We start from the raw sequence: 12,332 nt of genomic DNA, 5'->3' as shown, positions 1-12,332 counted from the left end.
CTCATGTCTCCCACCACCCCCACCCCCCAGCAGTGCAGGGGCACCCTCCACCAGGCCCCCACTCATGTCTCCCACCACCCCCACCCCCCACCATACAGGGGCACCCTCCACCAGGCCCCCACTCATGTCTCCCACCACCCCCACCCCCCAGCAGTGCAGGGGCAGCCTCCACCAGGCCCCCACTCATATCTCCCACCACCCCCACCCCCCAGCAGTGCAGGGGCCCCCTCCACCAGGCCCCCACTATGTCTCCCACCACCCCCACCCCCCACCATCCAGGGGCACCCTCCACCAGGCCCCCACTCATGTCTCCCACTACCCCCACCCCCCAGCAGTGCAGGGGCAGCCTCCACCAGGCCCCCACTCATGTCTCCCACCACCCCCACCCCCCAGCAGTGCAGGGGCAGCCTCCACCAGGCCCTCACTCATGTCTCCCACCACCCCCACCACCCAGCCACCAGGGGCCACTCATGTCTCCCACCACCCCCACCACCCAGCCACCAGGGGCACCCTCCACCAGGCCCCCACTCATGTCTCCCACCACCCCCACCCCCCAGCAGTGCAAGGGCAGCCTCCACCAGGCCCCCACTCATGTCTCCCACCACCCCCACCCCCCACCATCCAGGGGCACCCTCCACCAGGCCCCCACTCATGTCTCCCACCACCCCCACCCCCCAGCAGTGCAGGGGCAGCCTCCACCAGGCCCCCACTCATGTCTCCCACCACCCCCACCCCCCAGCAGTGCAGGGGCAGCCTCCACCAGGCCCCCACTCATGTCTCCCACCACCCCCACCCCCCAGCCACCATGGGCAGCCTCCACCAGCCCCCACTCATGTCTCCCACCACCCCCACCCCCCACCATCCAGGGGCACCCTCCACCAGGCCCCCACTCATGTCTCCCACCACCCCCACCCCCCAGCAGTGCAGGGGCAGCCGCCACCAGGCCCCCACTCATGTCTCCCACCACCCCCACCCCCCAGCAGTGCAGGGGCAGCCTCCACCAGGCCCCCACTCATGTCTCCCACCACCCCCACCCCCCACCATCCAGGGGCACCCTCCACCAGGCCCCCACTCATGTCTCCCACCACCCCCACCCCCCAGCAGTGCAGGGGCAGCCTCCACCAGGCCCCCACTCATGTCTCCCACCACCCCCACCCCCCAGCCACCAGGGGCACCCTCCACCAGGCCCCCACTCATGTCTCCCACCACCCCCACCACCCAGCCACCAGGGGCACCCTCCACCAGGCCCCCACTCATGTCTCCCACCACCCCCACCCACCAGCCACCAGGGGCACCCTCCACCAGGCCCCCACTCATGTCTCCCACCACCCCCACCCCCCAGCAGTGCAGGGGCAGCCTCCACCAGGCCCCCACTCATGTCTCCCACCACCCCCACCCCCCAGCAGTGCAGGGGCAGCCTCCACCAGGCCCCCACTCATGTCTCCCACCACCCCCACCCCCCAGCCACCAGGGGCACCCTCCACCAGGCCCCCACTCATGTCTCCCACCACCCCCACCACCCAGCCACCAGGGGCACCCTCCACCAGGCCCCCACTCATGTCTCCCACCACCCCCACCACCCAGCAGTGCAGGGGCAGCCTCCACCAGGCCCCCACTCATGTCTCCCACCATCCCCACCCTCCACCAGGCCCCCACTCATGTCTCCCACCACCCCCACCACCCAGCCACCAGGGGCACCCTCCACCAGGCCCCCACTCATGTCTCCCACCACCCCCACCCCCCAGCAGTGCAGGGGCAGCCTCTACCAGGCCCCCACTCATGTCTCCCACCACCCCCACCCCCCAGCAGTGCAAGGGCAGCCTCCACCAGGCCCCCACTCATGTCTCCCACCACCCCCACCCCCCACCATCCAGGGGCACCCTCCACCAGGCCCCCACTCATGTCTCCCACCACCCCCACCCCCCAGCAGTGCAGGGGCAGCCTCCACCAGGCCCCCACTCATGTCTCCCACCACCCCCACCCCCCAGCAGTGCAGGGGCAGCCTCCACCAGGCCCCCACTCATGTCTCCCACCACCCCCACCCCCCAGCCACCATGGGCAGCCTCCACCAGCCCCCACTCATGTCTCCCACCACCCCCACCCCCCACCATCCAGGGGCACCCTCCACCAGGCCCCCACTCATGTCTCCCACCACCCCCACCCCCCAGCAGTGCAGGGGCAGCCGCCACCAGGCCCCCACTCATGTCTCCCACCACCCCCACCCCCCAGCAGTGCAGGGGCAGCCTCCACCAGGCCCCCACTCATGTCTCCCACCACCCCCACCCCCCACCATCCAGGGGCACCCTCCACCAGGCCCCCACTCATGTCTCCCACCACCCCCACCCCCCAGCAGTGCAGGGGCAGCCTCCACCAGGCCCCCACTCATGTCTCCCACCACCCCCACCCCCCAGCCACCAGGGGCACCCTCCACCAGGCCCCCACTCATGTCTCCCACCACCCCCACCACCCAGCCACCAGGGGCACCCTCCACCAGGCCCCCACTCATGTCTCCCACCACCCCCACCCACCAGCCACCAGGGGCACCCTCCACCAGGCCCCCACTCATGTCTCCCACCACCCCCACCCCCCAGCAGTGCAGGGGCAGCCTCCACCAGGCCCCCACTCATGTCTCCCACCACCCCCACCCCCCAGCAGTGCAGGGGCAGCCTCCACCAGGCCCCCACTCATGTCTCCCACCACCCCCACCCCCCAGCCACCAGGGGCACCCTCCACCAGGCCCCCACTCATGTCTCCCACCACCCCCACCACCCAGCCACCAGGGGCACCCTCCACCAGGCCCCCACTCATGTCTCCCACCACCCCCACCACCCAGCAGTGCAGGGGCAGCCTCCACCAGGCCCCCACTCATGTCTCCCACCATCCCCACCCTCCACCAGGCCCCCACTCATGTCTCCCACCACCCCCACCACCCAGCCACCAGGGGCACCCTCCACCAGGCCCCCACTCATGTCTCCCACCACCCCCACCCCCCAGCAGTGCAGGGGCAGCCTCTACCAGGCCCCCACTCATGTCTCCCACCACCCCCACCCCCCACCATCCAGGGGCACCCTCCACCAGGCCCCCACTCATGTCTCCCACCACCCCCACCCCCAGCAGTGCAGGGGCAGCCTCCACCAGGCCCCCACTCATGTCTCCCACCACCCCCACCCCCCACCATCCAGGGGCACCCTCCACCAGGCCCCCACTCATGTCTCCCACCACCCCCACCCCCCAGCAGTGCAGGGGCAGCCGCCACCAGGCCCCCACTCATGTCTCCCACCACCGCCACCCCCCAGCAGTGCATGGGCAGCCTCCACCAGGCCCCCACTCATGTCTCCCACCACCCCCACCCCCCACCATCCAGGGGCACCCTCCACCAGGCCCCCACTCATGTCTCCCACCACCCCCACCCCCCAGCAGTGCAGGGGCAGCCTCCACCAGGCCCCCACTCATGTCTCCCACCACCCCCACCCCCCAGCCACCAGGGGCACCCTCCACCAGGCCCCCACTCATGTCTCCCACCACCCCCACCACCCAGCCACCAGGGGCACCCTCCACCAGGCCCCCACTCATGTCTCCCACCACCCCCACCACCCAGCAGTGCAGGGGCAGCCTCCACCAGGCCCCCACTCATGTCTCCCACCATCCCCACCCCCCAGCCACCAGGGGCACCCTCCACCAGGCCCCCACTCATGTCTCCCACCACCCCCACCACCCAGCCACCAGGGGCACCCTCCACCAGGCCCCCACTCATGTCTCCCACCACCCCCACCCCCCAGCAGTGCAGGGGCAGCCTCCACCAGGCCTCCACTCATGTCTCCCACCACCCCCACCCCCCACCATCCAGGGGCACCCTCCACCAGGCCCCCACTCATGTCTCCCACCACCCCCACCCCCAGCAGTGCAGGGGCAGCCTCCACCAGGCCCCCACTCATGTCTCCCACCACCCCCACCCCCCAGCCACCATGGGCAGCCTCCACCAGGCCCCCACTCATGTCTCCCACCACCCCCACCCCCCACCATCCAGGGGCACCCTCCACCAGGCCCCCACTCATGTCTCCCACCACCCCCACCCCCCAGCAGTGCAGGGGCAGCCGCCACCAGGCCCCCACTCATGTCTCCCACCACCCCCACCCCCCAGCAGTGCAGGGGCAGCCTCCACCAGGCCCCCACTCATGTCTCCCACCACCCCCACCCCCCACCATCCAGGGGCACCCTCCACCAGGCCCCCACTCATGTCTCCCACCACCCCCACCCCCCAGCAGTGCAGGGGCAGCCTCCACCAGGCCCCCACTCATGTCTCCCACCACCCCCCAGCCACCAGGGGCACCCTCCACCAGGCCCCCACTCATGTCTCCCACCACCCCCACCACCCAGCCACCAGGGGCACCCTCCACCAGGCCCCCACTCATGTCTCCCACCACCCCCACCACCCAGCAGTGCAGGGGCAGCCTCCACCAGTCCCCCACTCATGTCTCCCACCATCCCCACCCCCCAGCCACCAGGGGCACCCTCCACCAGGCCCCCACTCATGTCTCCCACCACCCCCACCACCCAGCCACCAGGGGCACCCTCCACCAGGCCCCCACTCATGTCTCCCACCACCCCCACCCCCCAGCAGTGCAGGGGCAGCCTCCACCAGGCCCCCACTCATGTCTCCCACCACCCCCACCCCCCACCATCCAGGGGCACCCTCCACCAGGCCCCCACTCATGTCTCCCACCACCCCCACCCCCAGCAGTGCAGGGGCAGCCTCCACCAGGCCCCCACTCATGTCTCCCACCACCCCCACCCCCCAGCCACCAGGGGCACCCTCCACCAGGCCCCCACTCATGTCTCCCACCACCCCCACCCCCCAGCAGTGCAGGGGCAGCCTCCACCAGGCCCCCACTCATGTCTCCCACCACCCCCACCCCCCACCATCCAGGGGCAGCCTCCACCAGGCCCCCACTCATGTCTCCCACCACCCCCACCCCCCAGCAGTGCAGGGGCAGCCTCCACCAGGCCCCCACTCATGTCTCCCACCACCCCCACCCCCCACCATCCAGGGGCACCCTCCACCAGGCCCCCACTCATGTCTCCCACCACCCCCACCCCCAGCAGTGCAGGGGCAGCCTCCACCAGGCCCCCACTCATGTCTCCCACCACCCCCACCCCCCAGCCACCAGGGGCACCCTCCACCAGGCCCCCACTCATGTCTCCCACCACCCCCACCCCCCAGCAGTGCAGGGGCAGCCTCCACCAGGCCCCCACTCATGTCTCCCACCACCCCCACCCCCCACCATCCAGGGGCAGCCTCCACCAGGCCCCCACTCATGTCTCCCACCACCCCCACCCCACAGCAGTGCAGGGGCACCCTCCACCAGGGCCCCCACTCATGTCTCCCACCACCCCCACCCCCCACCATCCAGGGGCACTCTCCACCAGGCCCCACTCATGTCTCCCACCACCCCACCCCCCAGCAGTGCAGGGGCAGCCTCCACCAGGCCCCACCCATGTCTCCCACCACCCCCACCCGCCAGAAGTGCAGGGGCAGCCTCCACCAGGCCCCCACTCATGTCTCCCACCACCCGCACCCCCCAGCCACCAGGGGCAGCCTCCACCAGGCCCCCACTCATGTCTCCCACCACCCCCACCCCCCAGCCACCAGGGGCACCCTCCACCAGGCCCCCACTCATGTCTCCCACCACCCCCACCCCCCAGCAGTGCAGGGGAAGCCTCCACCAGGCCCCCACTCATGTCTCCCACCACCCCCACCACCCAGCACTGTGGGCCACCCTCCACCAGGCCCCCACTCATGTCTCCCACCACCCCCACCCCCCAGCAGTGCAGGGGCAGCCTCCACCAGGCCCCCACTCATGTCTCCCACCACCCCCACCCCCCAGCAGTGCAGGGGCAGCCTCCACCAGGCTCCCACTCATGTCTCCCACCACCCCCACCCCCCAGCCACCATGGGCAGCCTCCACCAGGCCCCCACTCATGTCTCCCACCACCCCCAACCCCCCAGCCACCAGGGGCACCCTCCACCAGGCCCCCACTCATGTTTCCCACCCCCCCACCCCCCAGCAGTGCAGGGGCAGCCTCCACCAGGCCCCCACTCATGTCTCCCACCACCCCCACCACCCAGCACTGTGGGCCACCCTCCACCAGGCCCCCACTCATGTCTCCCACCACCCCCACCCCCACCATCCAGGGGCACCCTCCACCAGGCCCCCACTCATGTCCTCCCACCACCCCCACCCCCCACCATCCAGGGGCAGCCTCCACCAGGCCCCCACTCATGTCTCCCACCACCCCCACCCCCCAGCCACCAGGGGCACCCTCCACCAGGCCCCCACTCATGTCTCCCACCAACGCACCCCCCCAGCAGTGCAGGGGCAGCCTCCACCAGGCCCCCACTCATGTCTCCCACCACCCCCACCACCCAGCACTGTGGGCCACCCTCCACCAGGCCCCCACACATGTCTCCCACCACCCCACCCCCCACCATCCAGGGGCACCCTCCAACAGGCCCCCACTCATGTCTCCCACCACCCCCACCCCCCAGCAGTGCAGGGGCAGCCTCCACCAGGCCCCAACTCATGTCTCCCACCACCCCCACCCCCAGCAGTGTAGGGGCAGCCTCCACCAGGCCCCCACTCATGTCTCCCACCACCCCCACCCCCCAGCCATCATGGGCAGCCTCCGCCAGGCCCCCACTCATGTCTCCCACCACCCCCACCCCCCAGCAGTGCAGGGGCACCCTCCACCAGGCCCCCCACTCATGTCTCCCACCACCCCCACCCCCCACCATACAGGGGCACCCTCCACCAGGCCCCCACTCATGTCTCCCACCACCCCCACCCCCCAGCAGTGCAGGGGCAGCCTCCACCAGGCCCCCACTCATATCTCCCACCACCCCCACCCCCCAGCAGTGCAGGGGCCCCCTCCACCAGGCCCCCACTATGTCTCCCACCACCCCCACCCCCCACCATCCAGGGGCACCCTCCACCAGGCCCCCCTCATGTCTCCCACCACCCCCACCCCCCAGCAGTGCAGGGGCAGCCTCCACCAGGCCCCCACTCATGTCTCCCACCACCCCCACCCCCCAGCAGTGCAGGGGCAGCCTCCACCAGGCCCCCACTTCATGTCTCCCACCACCCGCACCCCCCAGCAGTGCAGGGGCAGCCTCCACCAGGCCCCACTCATGTCTCCCACCACCCCCACCCCCCAGCAGTGCAGGGGCAGCCTCCACCAGGCCCCCACTCATGTCTCCCACCACCACCCAGCACTGTGGGCCACCCTCCACCAGGCCCCCACTCATGTCTCCAACCAACCCCACCCCCCACCATCCAGGGGCACCCTCCAACAGGCCCCCACTCATGTCTCCCACCACCCCCACCCCCCAGCAGTGCAGGGGCAGCCTCCACCAGGCCCCCACTCATGTCTCCCACCACCCCCACCCCCAGCAGTGCAGGGGCAGCCTCCACCAGGCCCCCACTCATGTCTCCCACCACCCCCACCCCCCAGCCACCATGGGCAGCCTCCGCCAGGCCCCCACTCATGTCTCCCACCACCCCCACCCCCCAGCAGTGCAGGGGCACCCTCCACCAGGCCCCCACTCATGTCTCCCACCACCCCCACACCCCACCATCCAGGGGCACCCTCCACCAGGCCCCCACTCATGTCTCCCACCACCCCCACCCCCCAGCAGTGCAGGGGCCCCCTCCACCAGGCCCCCACTCATGTCTCCCACCACCCCCACCCCCCACCATCCAGGGGCACCCTCCACCAGGCCCCCACTCATGTCTCCCACTACCCCCACCCCCCAGCAGTGCAGGGGCAGCCTCCACCAGGCCCCCACTCATGTCTCCCACCACCCCTACCCCCCAGCAGTGCAGGGGAGGCCTCCACCAGGCCCCCACTCATGTCTCCCACCACCCCCACCCCCCAGCCACCATGGGCAGCCTCCACCAGGCCCCCACTCATGTCTCCCACCACCCCCACCCCCCACCATCCAGGGGCACCCTCCACCAGGCCCCCACTCATGTCTCCCACCACCCCCACCCCCCAGCAGTGCAGGGGCAGCCTCCACCAGGCCCTCACTCATGTCTCCCACCACCCCCACCACCCAGCCACCAGGGGCACCCTCCACCAGGCCCCCACTCATGTCTCCCACCACCCCCACCACCCAGCCACCAGGGGCACCCTCCACCAGGCCCCCACTCATGTCTCCCACCACCCCCACCCCCCAGCAGTGCAGGGGCAGCCTCCACCAGGCCCCCACTCATGTCTCCCACCACCCCCACCCCCCACCATCCAGGGGTACCCTCCACCAGGCCCCCACTCATGTCTCCCACCACCCCCACCCCCCAGCAGTGCAGGGGCAGCCTCCACCAGGCCCCCACTCATGTCTCCCACCACCCCCACCCCCCAGCAGTGCAGGGGCAGCCTCACCAGGCCCCCACTCATGTCTCCCACCACCCCCACCACCCAGCACTGTGGGCCACCCTCCACCAGGCCCCCACTCATGTCTCCCACCACCCCCACCCCCTCCCATCCAGGGGCACCCTCCACCAGGCCCCCACTCATGTCTCCCACCACCCCCACCCCCCACCATCCGGGGGCAGCCTCCACCAGGCCCCCACTCATGTCTCCCACCACCCCCACCCCCCAGCCACCAGGGGCAGCCTCCACCAGGCCCCCACTCATGTCTCCCACCACCCCCACCCCCCAGCCACCAGGGGCACCCTCCACCAGGCCCCCACTCATGTCTCCCACCACCCCCACCCCCCAGCAGTGCAGGGGCAGCCTTCACCAGGCCCCCACTCATGACTCCCACCACCCCCAACACCCAGCACTGTGGGACACCCTCCACCAGGCCCCCACTCATGTCTCCCACCACCCCCACCCCCCACCATCCAGGGGCACCCTCCACCAGGCCCCCACTCATGTCTCCCCCCACCCCCCAGCAGTGCAGGGGCAGCCGCCACCAGGCCCCCACTCATGTCTCCCACCACCCCCACCCCCCAGCAGTGCAGGGGCAGCCTCCACCAGGCCCCCACTCATGTCTCCCACCACCCCCACCCCCCACCATCCAGGGGCACCCTCCACCAGGCCCCCACTCATGTCTCCCACCACCCCCACCCCCCAGCAGTGCAGGGGCAGCCTCCACCAGGCCCTCACTCATGTCTCCCACCACCCCCACCACCCAGCCACCAGGGGCACCCTCAACCAGGCCCCCACTCATGTCTCCCACCACCCCCACCACCCAGCCACCAGGGGCACCCTCCACCAGGCCCCCACTCATGTCTCCCACCACCCCCACCCCCCAGCAGTGCAGCGGCAGCCTCCACCAGGCCCCCACTCATGTCTCCCACCACCCCCACCCCCCACCATCCAGGGGCACCCTCCACCAGGCCCTCACTCATGTCTCCCACCACCCCCACCCCCCAGCAGTGCAGGGGCAGCCTCCACCAGGCCCCCACTCATGTCTCCCACCACCCCCACCCCCCAGCCACCAGGGGCACCCTCCACCAGGCCCCCACTCATGTCTCCCACCACCCCCACCACCCAGCCACCAGGGGCACCCTCCACCAGGCCCCCACTCATGTCTCCCACCACCCACACCACCCAGCAGTGCAGGGGCAGCCTCCACCAGGCCCCCACTCATGTCTCCCACCATCCCCACCCCCCAGCCACCAGGGGCACCCTCCACCAGGCCCCCACTCATGTCTCCCACCACCCCCACCACCCAGCCACCAGGGGCACCCTCCACCAGGCCCCCACTCATGTCTCCCACCACCCCCCACCATCCAGGGGCACCCTCCACCAGGCCCCCACTCATGTCTCCCACCACCCCACCCCCCAGCAGGGCAGGGGCACCCTCCACCAGGCCCCCACTCATGTCTACCACCACCCCCACCCCCCACCATCCAGGGGCAGCCTCCACCAGGCCCCCACTCATGTCTCCCACCACCCCCACCCCCACCCCCCAGCAGTGCAGGGGCACCCTCCACCAGGCCCCCACTCATGTCTCCCACCACCCCCACCCCCCACCATCCAGGGGCACCCTCCACCAGGCCCACACTCATGTCTCCCACCACCCCCACCCCCCAGCCACCATGGGCACCCTCCACCAGGCCCCCACTCATGTCTTCCACCACCCCCACCCCCAGCAGTGCAGGGGCATGCTCCACCAGGCCCCCACTCATGTCTCCCACCAACCCCACCCCCCAGCAGTGCAGGGGCAGCCTCCACCATGCCCCCACTCATGTCTCCCACAACCCCCAAACCCCAGCCACCAGGGGCACGGTCCACCAGGCCCCCACTCATGTCTCCCACCACCCCCACCCCCCAGCAGTGCAGGGGCAGCCTCCACCAGGCCCCCACTCATGTCTCCCACCACCCCCACCCCCCACCATCCAGGGGCAGCCTCCACCAGGCCCCCACTCATGTCTCCCACCACCCCCACCCCACAGCAGTGCAGGGGCACCCTCCACCAGGCCCCCACTCATGTCTCCCACCACCCCCACCCCCCACCATCCAGGGGCACCCTCCACCAGGCCCCCACTCATGTCTTCCACCACCCCACCCCCCCAGCAGTGCAGGGGCAGCCTCCACCAGGCCCCCACTCATCTCTCCCACCACCCCCACCCCCCAGCAGTGCAGGGGCAGCCTCCACCAGGCCCCCACTCATGTCTCCCACCACCCCCACCCCCCAGCCACCATGGGCAGCCTCCACCAGGCCCCCACTCATGTCTCCCACCACCCCCACCCCCCAGCAGTGCAGGGGCACCCTCCACCAGGCCCCCACTCATGTCTCCCACCACCCCCACCCCCCACCATCCAGGGGCACCCTCCACCAGGCCCCCACTCATGTCTCCCACCACCTGCACCCCCCAGCAGTGCAGGGGCAACCTCCACCAGGCCCCCACTCATGTCTCCCACCACCCCCACCCCCCAGCAGTGCAGGGGCACCCTCCACCAGGCCCCCACTCATGTCTCCCACCACCCCCACCCCCCACCATCCAGGGGCACCCTCCACCAGGCCCCCACTCATGTCTCAGACCACCCCCACCCCCCAGCAGTGCAGGGGCAGCCTCCACCAGGCCCCCACTCATGTCTCCCACCACCCCCACCCCCCAGCAGTGCAGGGGCAGCCTCCACCAGGCCCCCACTCATGTCTCCCACCACCCCCACCCCCCAGCCACCATGGGCAGCCTCCACCAGGCCCCCACTCATGTCTCCCTCCACCCCCACCCCCCACCATCCCCCACTCATGTCTCCCTCCACCCCCACCCCCCACCATCCAGGGGCACCCTCCGCCAGGCCCCCACTCATGTCTCCCACCACCCCCACCCCCCCAGCAGTGCAGGGGCAGCCTCCACCAGGCCCCCACTCATGTCTCCCACCACCCCCACCCCCCAGCAGTGCAGGGGCAGCCTCCACCAGGCCCCCACTCATGTCTCCCACCACTCCCACCCCCCAGCCACTAGGGGCATCCTCCACCAGGCCCCCACTCATGTCTCCCACCACCCCCACCCCCCAGCCACCAGGGGCACCCTCCACCAGGCCCCTACTCATGTCTCCCACCACCCCCACCCCCCAGCAGTGCAGGGGCAGCCTCCACCAGGCCCCCACTCATGTCTCCCACCACCCCCACCACCCAGCACTGTGGGCCACCCTCCACCAGGCCCCCACTCATGTCCAACTCATGTCTCCCAGCACCCCCAACCCCCAGCACTGTGGGCCACCCTCCACCAGGCCCCCACTCATGTCCAACTCATGTCTCCCAGCACCCCCACCCCGCAGCACTGTGGGCCACCCTCCACCAGGCCCCCACTCATGTCTCCCAGCACCCCCACCCCCAGCACTGTGGGCCACCCTCCAGCAGGCCCCCACTCATGTCTACCACCACCCCCACCCCCCACCATCCAGGGGCACCCTCCACCAGGCCCCCACTCATGTCTCCCACCACCCCCACCCCCCAGCAGTGCAGGGGCACCCTCCACCAGGCCCCCACTCATGTCTCCCACCACCCCCACCCCCAGGCACCATGGGCAGCCTCCACCAGGCCCCCACTCATGTCTCCCACCACCCCCACCCCCCAGCTTTGCAGGGGCATCCTCCACCAGGCCCCCACTCATGTCTCCCACCACCCCCACCTCCCAGCAGTGCAGGGGCAGCCTCCACCAGGCCCCCACTCATGTCTCCCACCACCCCCACCCCCAGCAGTGCAGGGGCAGCCTCCACCAGGCCCCCACTCATGTCTCCCACCACCCCCACCCCCCAGCAGTGCAGGGGCAGCCTCCACCAGGCCCCCACTCATGTCTCCCACCACCCCCACCACC

The sequence above is a fragment of the Ambystoma mexicanum genome, unplaced genomic scaffold (assembly GCF_040938575.1).
Source record: "Ambystoma mexicanum isolate Mex_15411 unplaced genomic scaffold, UKY_AmexF1_1 Mex_scaf73, whole genome shotgun sequence".
In the NCBI taxonomy this organism is placed as follows: Eukaryota; Metazoa; Chordata; class Amphibia; order Caudata; family Ambystomatidae; genus Ambystoma; species Ambystoma mexicanum.
The sequence above is the reverse complement of the archived record's forward strand: the minus strand, read 5'-3'. Positions refer to the sequence as shown.